Source organism: Nicotiana tomentosiformis, chromosome 9, assembly GCF_000390325.3.
Source record: "Nicotiana tomentosiformis chromosome 9, ASM39032v3, whole genome shotgun sequence".
In the NCBI taxonomy this organism is placed as follows: Eukaryota; Viridiplantae; Streptophyta; class Magnoliopsida; order Solanales; family Solanaceae; genus Nicotiana; species Nicotiana tomentosiformis.
The window spans coordinates 108,515,904-108,531,455 of NC_090820.1; the positions used below are offsets into that span (position 1 = coordinate 108,515,904).

Sequence of the window (15,552 nt, forward strand, 5' to 3'; positions counted from 1 at the left end):
ATGTTTTAAATGAGTACTTTGCCTCCCTTAAGGAGCCCGGAACCAAAATGTGGTTCTTTTGGACTCAAAGAATAAAAATATGTGAAAAATTTATATAGTGACAATAATATATATAGCGTCTTTTTAAAAAACGCTATACCTTAACGGTCGTTTGGCCAGTTAAGTATAGCGTCTTTTAAAACGACGTTATATATATAGCGTTTTTCACTAAAACGCTATATGTATTATGTGGGCCCACAAATAATTTTTCTGGGCTTAATTGACATAACAATAATTCAACTGGGTATAGCGTCTTAAGTTAAGACTCTATACCTCAAATAATTCACCCCTCAGAATGGTTTTTGCCTTATATAAGGACGTTAAGGATTTTGTAAAAATCCATTCAGAAATACTCTGTGTTGTGAAATTTTTGTTTGTTTAGTTGTTTTACATTTTGTCATAATATCTGAAGAGCGAAGAATTATGGTTTCATTATATTGGGATTTGGGGGGGAGGGAGGGTGAGGTTGTAGTGGCGAATAACTCAGTAAGCTATAGTTTTTCTCCACAGTCTCATGTTAAGTTGCCACTTACAATGGAGTACGATACATCGGTATCATTGTTATGTAAAAAAAAAGAGTGTGAGCAAACGTTCAGTGAATCTTAAAATAACCGGAAGATATTCATATTTTGTGACTCCGCAAGGGATTGCTTGTTATGCTGAGTTTAACATTGAATACGATGAAACTCTGAGAGATTTTTTGAGGACTCCGGATGAATACCGGGAATTTATTGTGATAAAAATGTTGGAAATGTACGTCAAGGCTGAAGACGTTCGCAATAATATGGTTGCGCAAAGTAGGGAAACCCTCAATCATCGGGTGGTTATTTTGGAGCAGTTTTAGCCGAACAGGTTCCAGCTGAAAGAGTTTGGCCGGATCTAAACTTATCTCCACATGCGAATGAGGAGCGAGAAAATAATTGCTCCCCTAGTATACATAATCCACAAGCATAGTGGTAAACTTCAATTTTCCTACTATGCTACGATGTATATTTTTGTGTATTGTATTTATATTAACACTCATATATTCCACGAGGGTACCGGTCAGATGTGAATTCTACAAGTTATGAACCAACGGTCAGTTGGAATATGCCAAAGTTTTGGTGTGTTGGATCAAGGTGGTCCATCCGGGAGTCAGCATCAACAAGATAATGTGCATCATGAGATATCAACACATTATGATTTGTAAGCGAATATATAAAGTTATATGTATTGTTTGGACCAATTTGAGTTGTGCAGTGAAAAAGAGCAACTTGATGGTCCTGTCCTTACTCAACTGTCCGAAGACGACGTATTTAATCGGGATCTAGTAGATGCGTAGAGTGAAGAAGAGAATAGTGATTATGACAACAATGTCGATGAGTCTGTAGATAACACACCCTTCCCTAACGAGGGTGATGTTGAGGAGGAAGAGAATGCCAAACCTATTTTTACGAGGGAGCATGCTCCACCTCCCGTTAGACCAAAAGTATAGGAGTCCCACGTGCCGTTTCATTCAAGGCATATTCCCTATCTTGATCATTTGCCACGTATGCCGAATGTGGATGCCCTCACAAGGGATATTGACGAAATTCGGTCAGCAATGTGGGATGAATCTAGACCAACAGTGTTGTCAAAGGGCATGCTTTATCCTGATAAGGTGTGCCTAATCAAGGCGGTGAAAATGTACATCGTAAAAGAGTGTTGTGAGATGATGGTATAGGAGATATCTCCGGATGTATACAAGGCTGTTTGCCGTAGATGATCTACGGGTTGTAATTGAATGCTGCGTGCGAGGAAGAAGAAAATAAATATGTGGGTTGTGGGTAAATACATTGGCACCCACAATTGTGAAATGGACACATTGAGCAGGAATCACTTTAACTTGGATGTTGACTTAATTTTTCTTGTCTTGATTCCACACATTGAAGCCTCTATAAGGTACAAGATCAAAGAGTGTATTACATCTATCCATCGGGAATATGAGTGTACCATTACCAAAAGAAAGGCATTTCTCGGGCGCAAACATGTGTTTGAAATTATTTACGGTGACTGGGATAAGTCATTTGCATCCCTACCCAGGTACATGGCCGCATTGCAACACTTTAACCCCGGGATTGTTGTTGAATGGAATCTTGAGCAGAGTCCGAGAATACCAGAATATATATTCAGATACGTGTTCTGGGCCTTCAAACCAGCAATTGATGGTTTTGTGCATTGCTGGCCGGTAATATCCATAGACGGCACTCATGTCTATGGAAAGTATGATATTAAGTTGTTGATCGTTGTTACAGTAGATGTTAATAGACAAATATTTCCCCTAGATTTTGCTATTTGTGCCAATTAAGCCAAGAGACGCGGACGCTATTTTTGAACCACTTGAAGGAGCACGTTGTCAAACAACGTTCAGGTATTTATCTAATATCTGATCGGCATGACGGTATTGTAAAATTTGTATAGCAATTTCCTGAATGACAGGAACCGTATGCATACCACCGTTACTGTGTGAGGCACCTGAAGGCCAATTTTCAGAAGGCACATCCCAACAAGGACTTGCATGATTTAATGTAGATGGCTGCAACTAATCACCAGGAGTGCAAATTCAGGAGGTGCATGGAATCTATCAGGTAAGAAGACGAAAGAGCCTATCATTGGTTGATGCGACATGAGCTTGACAAGTGGGCATTGCATGCGGATGGTGGCAGACGATGGGGAACCCTGACTACAAATGTGTCAGAGTCTTTCAACGGGTTATTGAAGTCTGCACGTGGATTACCTGTCACTGCCATGGTGCGGATGTCATTCAAACAAATGGCAGAGAGGTTTGTTAAAAGGCATAGAGATGCATCAGAATTGATCGAGAGGGGTGTTGAATTTATGCCAATACCAATGAAAAGATTTGAGAAATACAGGAGGCGAGCACATTGGCATTCATTTTTACAGTATTCCAACGAGCGAAATATTTTTGAAGTTCGCACCGCTATCCATCAAAATTGGGGGAATAATACACACACCATAAATGAAGCCAGCAGGTTGTGTTCTTGTGGGAAATGGTCCATCTACCACATGCCGTGCTCACATACCATGAAATGTTTTCAACATACAGGTTGCGCGGCAACCCGGTACGTTGATAGACAATATAGTATTGCTGCATACTTAAACACCTATAGTGGACAGTTGCAGCCAGTGGGTGATGAGCATTATTGGCCGCCGGAACCATTTAAAATGGTGTGTAACAATGAGTATTTGTGTAAGCTACAAGTGCAAAAAAAACACGTATACGGAACTAAATGGATGTTGGTGATACCGTTTTATGCACGTAAATGTGGCATATGCTCGCAAACAAGATACGACCTTCGTAAATGTCCTTCAGCTAGTTTGGGTGTCGGTGGTAATCCTGCTCCTGGTGGAAGTTCATCTAATGTGCACAACGATCAAGCATACACGTAGTGTTTTTATTCCGCTAAGTGGTTGTAATAAGTGTATGTACTTGTTTATCTTGCAAAATATTTGAAATAAAATTATGTTTTCATTGTTGTTAAATCTTTTTGATATTTAACATTAATACTTCAATACAACAATCTACAAAAACCCATTTTTAAAAAAAACCTTCAAAACAATCTTTTTTATATTTAACATCAATACACGTAGTGGTATTTTTTAATGGATGTTGTAATGTTTATTCAAAAGGTCTTTGAAATACATATATGACTTGGTTCAGTTTAAGAAACTTTCTTATTGTACCGTAAAGAATCATTAGCACGCGAAGCATAGCGCGGTTACATACCACGTTATGTGTATTGTCTTTTCAACCTGATAAAGCTGTTGTTCTGGAAAAGCTGTCTTCTGAAAAAGCATTATTGTACCGTAAAGAATCATTAGCATGCGAAGCATAGCGCAATAATGCTAAACCATAGATAAAGTTGCTATTATTTACTGATTGTCATATGTACATAAAATTAAAAAAATTAATGTATCCCGCAGCCTTTATGCTTTAAAGCAGTCGTTGGCCTGAGGCGCATCCCATCCCACCCGGCTACACTATCAGGAGCATCCTCATCATGTCGCCTCTTTATCGGAGGATACATTGCATCATGATCGTCAATAAGGCTGGCAGGCTCGGTTGATGGGGTCGTCGATCCAGCAATAACCTACAAAATAATGAGATATTTTAGTATATGAAATATATATTTGTAATGTACTTGTTAGCTAAAAAATATTAAAATGTCTTACCATGGTCTCAGCAGTCTCCTCAATATAATCATCTGTCTCAGGTCTGTCCGTAACAGGCGAGGAAGATGGCTTCAAACAAAAAATAGTCTTTAGATATTTATGACTAATCAATAATATAAACACAAATATAAATAATAGTAAAACAAACTAACCAAATCCTGTGAAAGATCCTCAGCATTCCTCGATGATGAGCCATAACTTAGTCGGCGCCCACTATCCATATCTTGTAGCGGATGAATAACAGCAACAGTCGATGCCTCTGGATAGTCAGGAAAATACGTATCCCAGTCATGTGAGGTAAAGGTCGTGCCCGCGATCAACAATGGAGCTGACGGGGTCACCTGCGAAGTCCCTGGAGTAACCAACAGGCTAAATGACGGAATATCACTAAGAGTTGACTGTGGCTCAGGGTGGTCACCCCGTTGATCAACTCCAACATCCTCAACAGGTGCCTCAACGCCCCCTTGCTGGGGATTACCTCCTCGCCGACTGCCACGACCTCATAGGACACCCCTACCTCATGGGACACCCCTGCCACGTCAACCATGTGCAAGCTGTACTGCTGGCCCACAATGGTACTGCTCTGGCACCATATAATCAGCCTCGTGTCCTAAGCGCTCATCATCCCGAGCTCGCTGCAATGTCCGGGCAGCAAAATCTGTAACTTGTCGGCCATAGTCGTGCAAAGCGGTCGCTCCCTCGCCGGTATATTTTTTCATCTGCAGTCCTAACTAGTGGAACAGATGTAGGCCAATAACATGAACAACATGTAAAATATTAATTGTGAAACGGTAATGTTAACATTATAACTAAGTATACCAAATAACATACCAGTGCCTCATGCCTCCCGATGTATGGAACGAACTGATCGCCAGCTCGATGAACGGGATTCCCGACGAAAAGTCGGGTAATGCTGTGGTACCAGCCCATATAAGCATGCTCACCATCCATAAGATCGGGTGGAGGGGGTGGCGGAAACAGATCACGGCACTGGTCCCAAGCCTCGATCTGCAACTCTAGCCATGCCTCATATGCCTGGTCAACCCTCGAACGATCATCCCGCTGGTAATGTGTCATAAGCCAAGCAGGCGGTGGAGGTACAAACTGTGATCAACCAAACTGGCGAAGGACTCGCTCGGTGGCATGATGCTCGACAATATCGAGATACATCAACGGGACGGAAGAGCTCCAAATAAGTTGCTCGGTCGAGAAATAATCGGGCAAGCTAGCTATTAGCGCGTCATTGTATGACCTCCAAATAAACTATTACGTAAAAACAGGAACCGTGAGTATACGCAACACATATAAATCCATGCCAAGTAAACTTAAGTATAGAATTACTTGCGCGTCCTCCAGCAAATTCAACAAATCTCTGCAATAAGGGAGATTAAGTCGAGCCTCGTACTCTCGTCCGTATCTCCGCCTATCAACCCACCTCCTAGCCAAAGGGAGAAACGATGGAGGTGGTGCATCCTGCGCTATGGGTGGTAGAGGTAGTTAAAACTGCAGGAACCGCTCCCAGGTCCAAACCTAATATACAATTTGGACGTAAAATTTAAGGTATATTTTTATGATGTATGTTATAATGAAGAGAGTATTTGACTATGTTTTCACCTGCACCAGCGGCATAAATCCCGCAACGTCTCGCTGGGTGCCCATGCATGCCCGACACATCTGCCTGTACAAGTAACCAAGAACAACAACACTTCAGTTGTACTGATATAAATCATCTAGCCGCTCAAGATGATGAAGAAATCTCAAGCTGATTAGGTTTTCCGAAGTGTTCGGGAATAATACGCCTCCAGACATAAGCAGCAGCAGTAGCCTCGTGTGCCGGTTAATATGAAGATCTGGTGTATCATGAGTAATGTCATCATGCATGGCCTCCAAATGCAGTCGGACGGGCGTCAACGCAAGACGACTAGCCCTAACCAATACACCCTCATCTTCTGGCCAGAAACCGGTGAGCCGCTGCAACGTCTCTAGGAACTGATCTCCCGTATAATCTCTCATGGCATGCGGAAAAGAAACAGGAAGTCCATCAACCGGTAGCCTATACAGAACCTCCACGTCCTGCAGCGTGATAGTGGCCTCGCCAATGGGAAAATGGAATGTGTGCGTCTCTGATCGCCACCGCTCTATCAAAGTCGTGATCAATGACTAATCCAACTGCAGCAGTCCGATCTTAATGATCCTATAGAAATCCGTATCTTGCAGGCGTTTGACTATACGTGGATGGAACTGGTGGGTCTTAAGAAAGTCCCACATATCATTTACTCTCCTAGAACATAAAGTCTGGGTCAATAACTACCCCCCCATATGTAGGAAGACCTATGCTCGGCATGTAGCAATAGTAGCTCTAGAGAGGCAGGTCCGGGATGCAAAGGCGGAACCTCCATGACGACTACTGTAAATTGAACAAAATTAATTACATTATTTTTCTTTTCCATTGCTTAAATATATTGCAATACCTTGAATATTAAATTTTATTCAATATTTTTACTATATTGTTAATTAGGTTGATACATTTTTAATATTATAATTTTATATTTTATATGTTACTTTAATATGTTAGTTTTATTATTTTATATGTTTGTTAGTTATTCACCTATTTTTTACTATACAGGATTTAATTATTAAATATTTCCATTTTGGTTCCGGACACAATATTTGAGGCTCAGTAGCACCAATGTATCCTGAATTCTTATGTTCATGATGAGAAGTTTTTAAAAAAATTTCACTCAACAAGTCTGTTATTTTATATGTTAGTTTATTATTGTATATATTAGTTTTATCATTTAATATGTTAGTTTTATTATCTAATATGTTGGTTTTATTATTTTATATGTTTGTTTGTTTGTTACTAACTTAGTTTTTACTATACTAAAATTAAATAATTAATTTTCATAACTATACAAGATTTAATTATTAAATATTCACATTTCGGTTACTCACACAATATTTGAGGCCCAGAAGCACCAATGTATCCTGAATTCTTATGTTCTTACGTTTGTTGACTATAATTGGAGATAGTTTGTATTTGAACTATCAGCTTTTTGACGTATTTTTGGGAATAAGAGATACTTAAATGGTTAATTTCTATAAATACAAGGGTACTACGCTAAAGGGCACTACGTTTTACTACGCTAAAAGGTCACTACATTACAAATACGAGCACTACATTAGTCTTCAAGATACCACTGCGGGGAACTAAAGTAACAATTTATCTAGTTTACTAGCCTTTTAGCAAATAAATAATCTAAATCGGATAAAAATAATAAATCAATTTAAACACAAAGTAATCACGAAAATACATATACCACAATAAAAAGTAACTAATTAACTTTTTTTTTTAACAACTAATAACAATTTCTCTATTTTACGAATTTTTTTAGCACACTAAAACTATAGTCCGGATAAAAAATAACAAATTAGTTAAATCATAAAATAATCACAAAATAATATAGAGCACATAAAAACAACTAATATGCATTTTTTATACAAGTTTTAACGAAAACTAAGTCGAATATCTCGATTTAAGGTTTTTAGAAAGTCGAAGATTTTGTGATTTGGAACTGAAACAAGCAACAATGTCCGAGATAACGCCTTAGCTAGCACGTGGGACCGAGAATCTTTACTTTCTGTGGGACGGGTGGGCTCCACACAAGTTTTTTGGGATTAAAAATGGAGGATGTTTAGATTTTTTAATTTGTTTTTTTTTTTGGGGGGGGGGGGTGTGAGGTTCGACGATTCTGTTTTGGGGGAAGGGAAGGAGACGATGTATATTTATATGTATAGCGTCTTTTGTTAAGACGCTATATATATAACGTTTTAACAAAAGGCACTATAGTTACCGCTTAAATTAATTCACATATAGCGTCGTTTTAAAAGACGCTATACTTAACTGGCCAAACGACCGTTAAGGTATAGCGTCTTTTAAAAAGACGCTATATATATTATTGTCACTATGTATGTTTTTTTACATATTTTTGTTCTTTGAGTCAAAAAGAACCACATTTTGGTTCCAGGCTCTCCCTTAAGTGGCACATCAAAGCGTTGAGGTAGCTTAAACAATAAAATATTTCACTTAATTGTTAATATTTTCAATTTTGACGTTCATACAATTAATATCTGTTTTTATAATTATTGTTCTTGAATTAAATACATTTTTAAAATTTTTTACAAAAAAAAAAAAAAAAGTTTCACAAGCTAGAAGAAAGTAAGCAAAAAAAAACGTATACTATTACATATTTGAACGAAATTCTCCTTCCCCAGTCTCTGTCTACCCACAGAAGTACACCCCACTCTCACAGCATAAAAGAAACATATTACTCCTAAACCAAATTCTAAAACATAAATAGAACACAAAAACAGAGGAAGAATTGCAATTGAATGAAACAATAAACAGAGGAGTTGATAATCTAGACTCTAGAGTCTTTATTCAAATGTTTGCAATATGAATCTCAGGAGATATAGAGAACTTATAGTACCTTTTTTTTTAATATATATTTTGTATAATATTGGCGCGAGATGAATCCAAATAAAAAACTATGGTTAGTAAAAAATCATATAATCGACTCTAACTTGTTTCGGAGTGCGCCGTATTTCTTATTGTTGTTGTTTGCAATGTGGGTACAATTCAGAGGCGGCCAGAGGGTGAAGCCACTAAAGCGGGGGCTTTAAGCCCTAAAATTTTAGGGGCCACAATTTTTTTTTTTCAAGTATTCGATGTCCGATATTTAATTTGGGACTTTGAGTAATTCGAATTCGCACTATGTAAAGTCCATTAAAGTGAAAATCGTTCCTTAGAAAGAATTTTTTTCATTCCCAAGATTTGAACCGAATACCTCTGGTTAAGAAAGAAAGAATTCTATCCATCCTACTATAATCTTCTCGTGAGGCCCCAAATTCTTTTAGAAAATATTACTAAGTATTTCAAAGAAAAAAAATAAAATATTTTATATAAAGAAAAGATTACATTATCATTAGAAAATTAGTAATACACTTTTAAAGTCCATTTTTATTTGTTTTTTGCTTTTCTCAAGTTTCCATCATTGCAATAAGTATATTGAAACATAAAAAAATTGTTCTGATACAAAGTTATCAACTTCTTGAATTGGATTTTATTACTTAAGATAAATAATGTTACATGAGAGATTAAATGGTTTATGCAAAAAATTATTAAAAATTTTATTCTGAAAAAACTAGAAAAAACTTCAAATAAAATTATCTAGAATTATTTTTATTAAAAAATAAGGTCTCTCGTTAAAGTTTGACTTTAGGCCATCAAACTTATTGAGCCGCCCGATACAACTACAACCAACTTACCTCCCTTTCTTTTTTTGTATCACTTGTTGCTTTGATAGGCAGTTAAGATAAAAAATGTAAATAAAACATATAAAGGTCCTACCGGGAGTCGAACCCAGGTCGCTGGATTCAAAGTCCAGAGTGCTAACCACTACACCATAGAACCTTAGATATCGGGGTTACAACAGTGTTATTTATTTATTAAACTGAAGTTGTCAAATCGTGACTAACACCTAACGAACTATTATTCATTAGGAGTACAATTTCCATTATCACCGTAATGCGACAAATATCAAAATCTCTTAATCAAGAAGTAGAACCATAACATTGATAATAGTCAAATTTCAAAGTTCCCTGCAAGCGCGAAATCCGTAGTTCGCCCGTTACCACACAAGCCAGTACTCTTATTGCTAATCCCGAGAGAGGTTGTTGGAAGGTTGGCGGCGCCTTGCACGTCTTGAAAAAAAATCATGTTTTGTAACTGAATTTATTGGCGTAAGTTATTTTTCCTACGTGTATGTGGCCCAATAGGTTTAAGGCTCATAATTAATATTTAATTAATGATTAAATTTTATCCGTCCGATCGATTACTTGATGGACGTACCGGATTAAGTAGGAACCTCTATAAATTGGTCATCTCCCCACCCATTAGGGTTACCGTATTTTATTTTTCTCTCTTCCATCACTAAAGTCGGCGGTAACGAAAGCTAGGGCAAGAGGCGAGAAACCAATTTGAATTAACGCTTCCGCTTCACGATGATGGCTTACGATTCAGGTATGTTTTCTGTACGATTTTGTGTAAGATTATCTTGTTCAAGATCCTGGTATGCAATTAAAGTTTATACTAACATGTGGTATCCGAGCCTGGATTGCTTGAATGTATAATCTTCACTAATGAAAACGAAAGGAATCATTCTTTATCCGTGACTATCCTAAAAGGAAGGGGAGAAAATCATTTTTCTCTTATTCTCGTTGTATGTTCTGAGAATTAAGAATGTTTTTGAATGTGTCAATAGCTTTAAGTAATAAGAATGGTATAACCTTGTACATTCAATTACTAATCATGAATCACGGTCTTTTGTCTGCAAATTATAAGGATTGGCATTGTTAGTATGAAAAACGTTTTATGCAGCTTTGGGCTTCAAAATCTGAAAGGTCGTATATTATTGTTAATAATAAAATAAGGATGAATGGAGAAACCTTAGCCTTGAAGGCGGTGCAGATGATAATTCCAGCATATTTAAAGGAATTAGGTTATGAAATATCTTCCACAAAATTATTATTTTATTAAAACAAAATTGATTACTTTATTATGTATCTGTTGCAGAGATATTTAATTTAGGTTCTCATCTCTTATAATATTTTGGATTATTAAGTCGGTGAAGTCATTTATTGTTTATTTTATATATTTGATTAATGTGTATATAGTTTGTTAGTCACCAAAGTGATCAAACTAGATTGTTTAAAGTAATCACATGCATAAAATCTTATGATCTCTATTTTGTGTGTGCACTTATGTTTTATAGTTTGTTAGTCACCAAAGTGGCCAAACTAGTTTGTTTATGCAAATATGCATACATAAAATTATAGTTTATTCATGAAATTAATGAAATGCCTATAATTAAAAATTAATGGATAAATTAATTTTTACTATTGCTAGAACTTAAGGATTTGACCCAAAGGTGAATCAATTATTCTATGAATAGTGAATATGATGAGGTAAATTAATATTCTTAGTCAAATATATATTGTATGTCCAAAGATGGCATATATATTTGGTTAAAAATATTTAATTACCTAGTAAAGACTAAATGACATTTAAATTATGATAGTGTGTCGTAGTATTTACCCAAAGGAGAATTGTGATATTCTTTAACTGTTTTGTTGAATCCATATTGATTTGTGAGCATGTATTATCTATTTTGCAGCTATTCCTTTTCATTCGTATGCTTCGTCTGTTACTGTGTTCAACGGATTAAACTTCTCTTAATGGCGTGAACAAGTCGTGTTTCACTTAGGTATGATGGATCTTGACTTGGCTCTGCTGAATGATAAGCCCGCTGCCATTACAGATTCGAGCAGTGCGGATGAGAAGTATTTTCATAAAGCATGGGAACGCTCTAACAGACTAAGCCTTATGTTTATGCGAATGAATATTGCCAACAACATTAAGAGTACTATTCCAAGTACTATTCCACAAACAGAAAGTGCCAGGGAATACCTGAAGTTTGTGGAAGAACATTTTCGTTCTGCAGATAAGTCTCTCGTTGGTACACTAATGGCTGAACTCACGACCATGAAGTTTGATGGGTAGCGTAATATGCAAAACCATATCATCGAGATGACTAACATTGCAGCAAGACTTCAGACCTTGGGATGAAAGTGGATGATTCCTTCTTGGTTCAGATTATTCTGAACTCGTTGCCTCGTGAGTATGGACCATTTCAAATTAACTATAATACTATTAAGGATAAGTGAAATGTTAGTGAATTGTCCAGTATGCTTACTCAGGAGGAGTCAAGACTTAATAAACAAGGGAGTCATTCAATCAATCTCATGGGTCAAGGAGCTGGTAAAGGACTTAAAGCGAAGCCCAACAAGTTCAAGAAGAGGAAAGCACCTGCTAAAGCTCTACAGGATGGTAAGAAGGAATATAAGGCAGATACATGTCATTTCTGTAACAAGGAAGGACACTATCAGAAAGATTGCCTGAAACGTAAAGCTTGGTTCAAAAAGAAAGGTACAATTAGTGCTTTTGTATGTTTCGAATCAAATTTAATAGAAGTTCCTAATAATACTTTGGTGGCTTAATTCTGGTGCAACTGCTCATGTATCTACTACGTTGTAGGGATTCCTTACGATCCAAACTACAAATCCAAATAAGGATTTCTTGTTCATGGAAAATCGTATGAAGGCTCCAATTGAAGGCATAGTGACTTATCGTTTGATCATGGAGGCTGGACGTCACCTTGATCTATTACAGGCTCTTTATGTACCTTCAATTTCTAGAAATTTGATTTCTCTTTCAAGACTTGATGTTTCTGGATTTGATTTAAAGTTTGGAAATGGATGTTTCAATTTATATAAGAATACTGTTTTTTATGGTTCTGGTTTTCTTAGTGATGGTTTATATAAATTGCAACTCGATATTGGTTTTTCTGAATTCCTTCTTACTGATCAACATAATGTTGGAATTAAACGTAGTTCACTAGATGAAAGTTTTGCTTACTTGTGGCATAGACGTTTGGGTCATATATCCAAAGAAAGATTAGAAAGATTAGTACAGAATGAGATTCTTCTGAATCTAAATTTTACTGATCTTACTATATGTCTGGATTGCATTAACGGAAAACAAACCAAGCAAAGTAAGAAAGGTACCACAAGAAGCATCCAACTTCTTGAAATTATACACATCGATATTTGTGGACCCTTTGATATGCTATTTTTTGGTGGAGAAAAATATTTTATCACTTTTATCGATGACTTTTCACGTTATGGATACATCTATTTGCTGAAAGAAAAATGTCAAACAACAGATGCTCTCAAAGTGTTTGTTAATGAGGTTGAAAGGCAATTAGATACAAAGGTGAAAATTATTAGGTCAGATAGATGTGGTGAATATTATGAAAAATATAATGAATCAGGACAATGTCCAGGTCCATTTGCAAAGTTTCTCGAGGAACATGGCATATGTGCACAGTATACTTTGCGAGGAATACCTCAACAAAATGGTGTTGTAGAAAAGCATAATCGAACACTTATGGATATGGTTAGGAGCATGATGAGTAATTCCTTATTACCCAAATCATTGTGGATGTATGCTCTTAAAACTGTTGTATATTTATTAAACAAGGTTCCTAGTAAGGCAGTTCCAAAGACCTCTTTTGAACTGTGGACAGGAAGAAAACCTAGTTTAAGGCACTTGCATGTTTGGAGTTGCCCATCGGAAGCTAGAGTTTATAATCCACAAGAAAAGAAATTAGATTCTCGAACAGTAAGTGGTTACTTTATTGGTTGCCCAGAGAAATCTAAAGGGTATGTATTTTACTGTCCAAACAATAGTTCGAGAATTATTGAAACCGGTAATGCAAGATTCATTGAGAATGGTGAAGTTAGTGGGAGTGTTGAAAAGCAAAGAGTAGAAATAAAAGAGGTGAATGTCAATAAGAAATAAAAGAGGTGAGGGTCAATATTCTATTACCCACGAATGTTCCTACCTCTACACAAATACCAAATATTATTCCAGTTATTGAAGAACACTTTGACAATACCGAGCAACATTTGGATAAACACTTCATGAAGAAACTAACTCACAAATATCTGATACAAATGAACCACAAGAAATGCCATTAAGAAAATCTCAAAGAGTTAGAAAATCGGCTATTTCGGATGATTACGTGGTTTATTTGCAAGAGTTAGATTTTGACGTTGGTCTTAATAAGGATCCGATTTCATTTTCACAAGCCATAGAAAGTAATGAGTCTGACAAATGGATTGATGCCATGAAGGAAGAGCTAAAATCTATGGAATACAATAAAGTTTGGGATCTCGTTAAATTGCCAGAAAGTTCTAAAAGAATCGGGTGTAGATGGGTCTTTAAGACCAAACGTGATTCAAATGACAATATTGAACGATACAAAGCCAGACTTGTTGCCAAGGGTTATACTCAAAAGGAGGCATTGATTATAAAGAGACCTTTTCACCGGTCTTAAAGAAAGACTCGTTAAGAATTATTATGGCTTTGGTGGCTCATTATGATTTAGAGTTATACCAAATAGATGTGAAAATTACCTTTCTTAATGGAGACCTCGAGGAGGAAGTTTATATGGACCAACTAGAGGGTTTCGAAACTAAAGGAAAAGGTCAAATGGTGTGTAAATTGAAGAAGTTAATATATGAACTTAAATAAGCCTCACGACAATGGTATATAAAGTTTAATGATACCATAACATCTTTTGGATTTGTGAAAAATACCGTTGATCGGTGTATATACCAAAAGATCAGTGGGATCAAGTTTATATTTTTAGTCCTATATATTGATGATATTCTACTTGTTGCTAGTGATTTAGGCATATTGCGTGAGACTAAAGATTTTCTCTCTAAGAATTTTGAAATAAAAGATATGGGTGAGGCATCCTATGTGATAGGTATAGAAATATTTCGTGATAGATTACAAGGATTATTAGGATTGTCTCAAAAAGGCTATATCGAAAGAGTTCTAGAGAGAATTAACATGAATAACTGTTCAGCAGGAATTGTTCCAATTCAAAAAGGGGACAAATTTAATCTCATGCAATGCCCTAAGAATGATGTAGAATGAAAGGAAATGGAATCAATTTCTTACTCTTCAATTGTTGGTAGTCTGATGTATGCACAAGACCGGATATTAGTTTTGCGATCAGAATGCTAGGAAGATATCAGAGTAACCCAGGAATTGATCACTGGAAAGCTGTAAAGAAAGTCTTGAGGTACCTAAAAGGACGAAGGATTACATGCTCATGTATAGGAGATCCACGCATTTGTAATTATTGGATACTCGGATTCAGATTTCGCTGGATGTATTGACATTAGAAAATTCACGTTTGGTTATTAGTTCCAATTAGCTGAAGGAGCAATATCGTGGAAGAGTGCCAAACAGTCTGTCATTGCTACATCCACGATGGAAGCAGAATTTATGGCATGTTTTGAAGCCACAATTCATGCATTATGGCTGAAAAAATTTATTTCAGGACTTGGGGTTGTCGACACCATTACCAAGCCGCTGAAAATTTACTGTGATAATTCTGCAGCAGTATTCTTCTCCAAGAATGATAAGTACTCCAAAGGTGCCAAGCATATGGAATTAAAGTACTTTACCGTCAAGGAGAAAGTTCAGAAACAAAGAGTGTCACTTGAGCATATTAGAACTGATCTCATGATTGCAGATCCATTAACGAAATATTTACAGCCAAAGACATTTAAAGAACATGTACATAGAATGAATTTTGGTTGTAT

The 15,552-nt window shown here is 36.5% G+C and overlaps 1 non-coding gene across 1 annotated transcript; it reads right to left on the reverse strand.

Annotated features, from left to right (window-relative positions):
- Positions 1 to 9,652: 9,652 nt before the first annotated feature.
- On the reverse strand, positions 9,653 to 9,724 carry TRNAQ-UUG (transfer RNA glutamine (anticodon UUG)). Its single transcript has one exon. It is a non-coding gene; the product is annotated as a tRNA-Gln (tRNA).
- Positions 9,725 to 15,552: the final 5,828 nt, after the last annotated feature.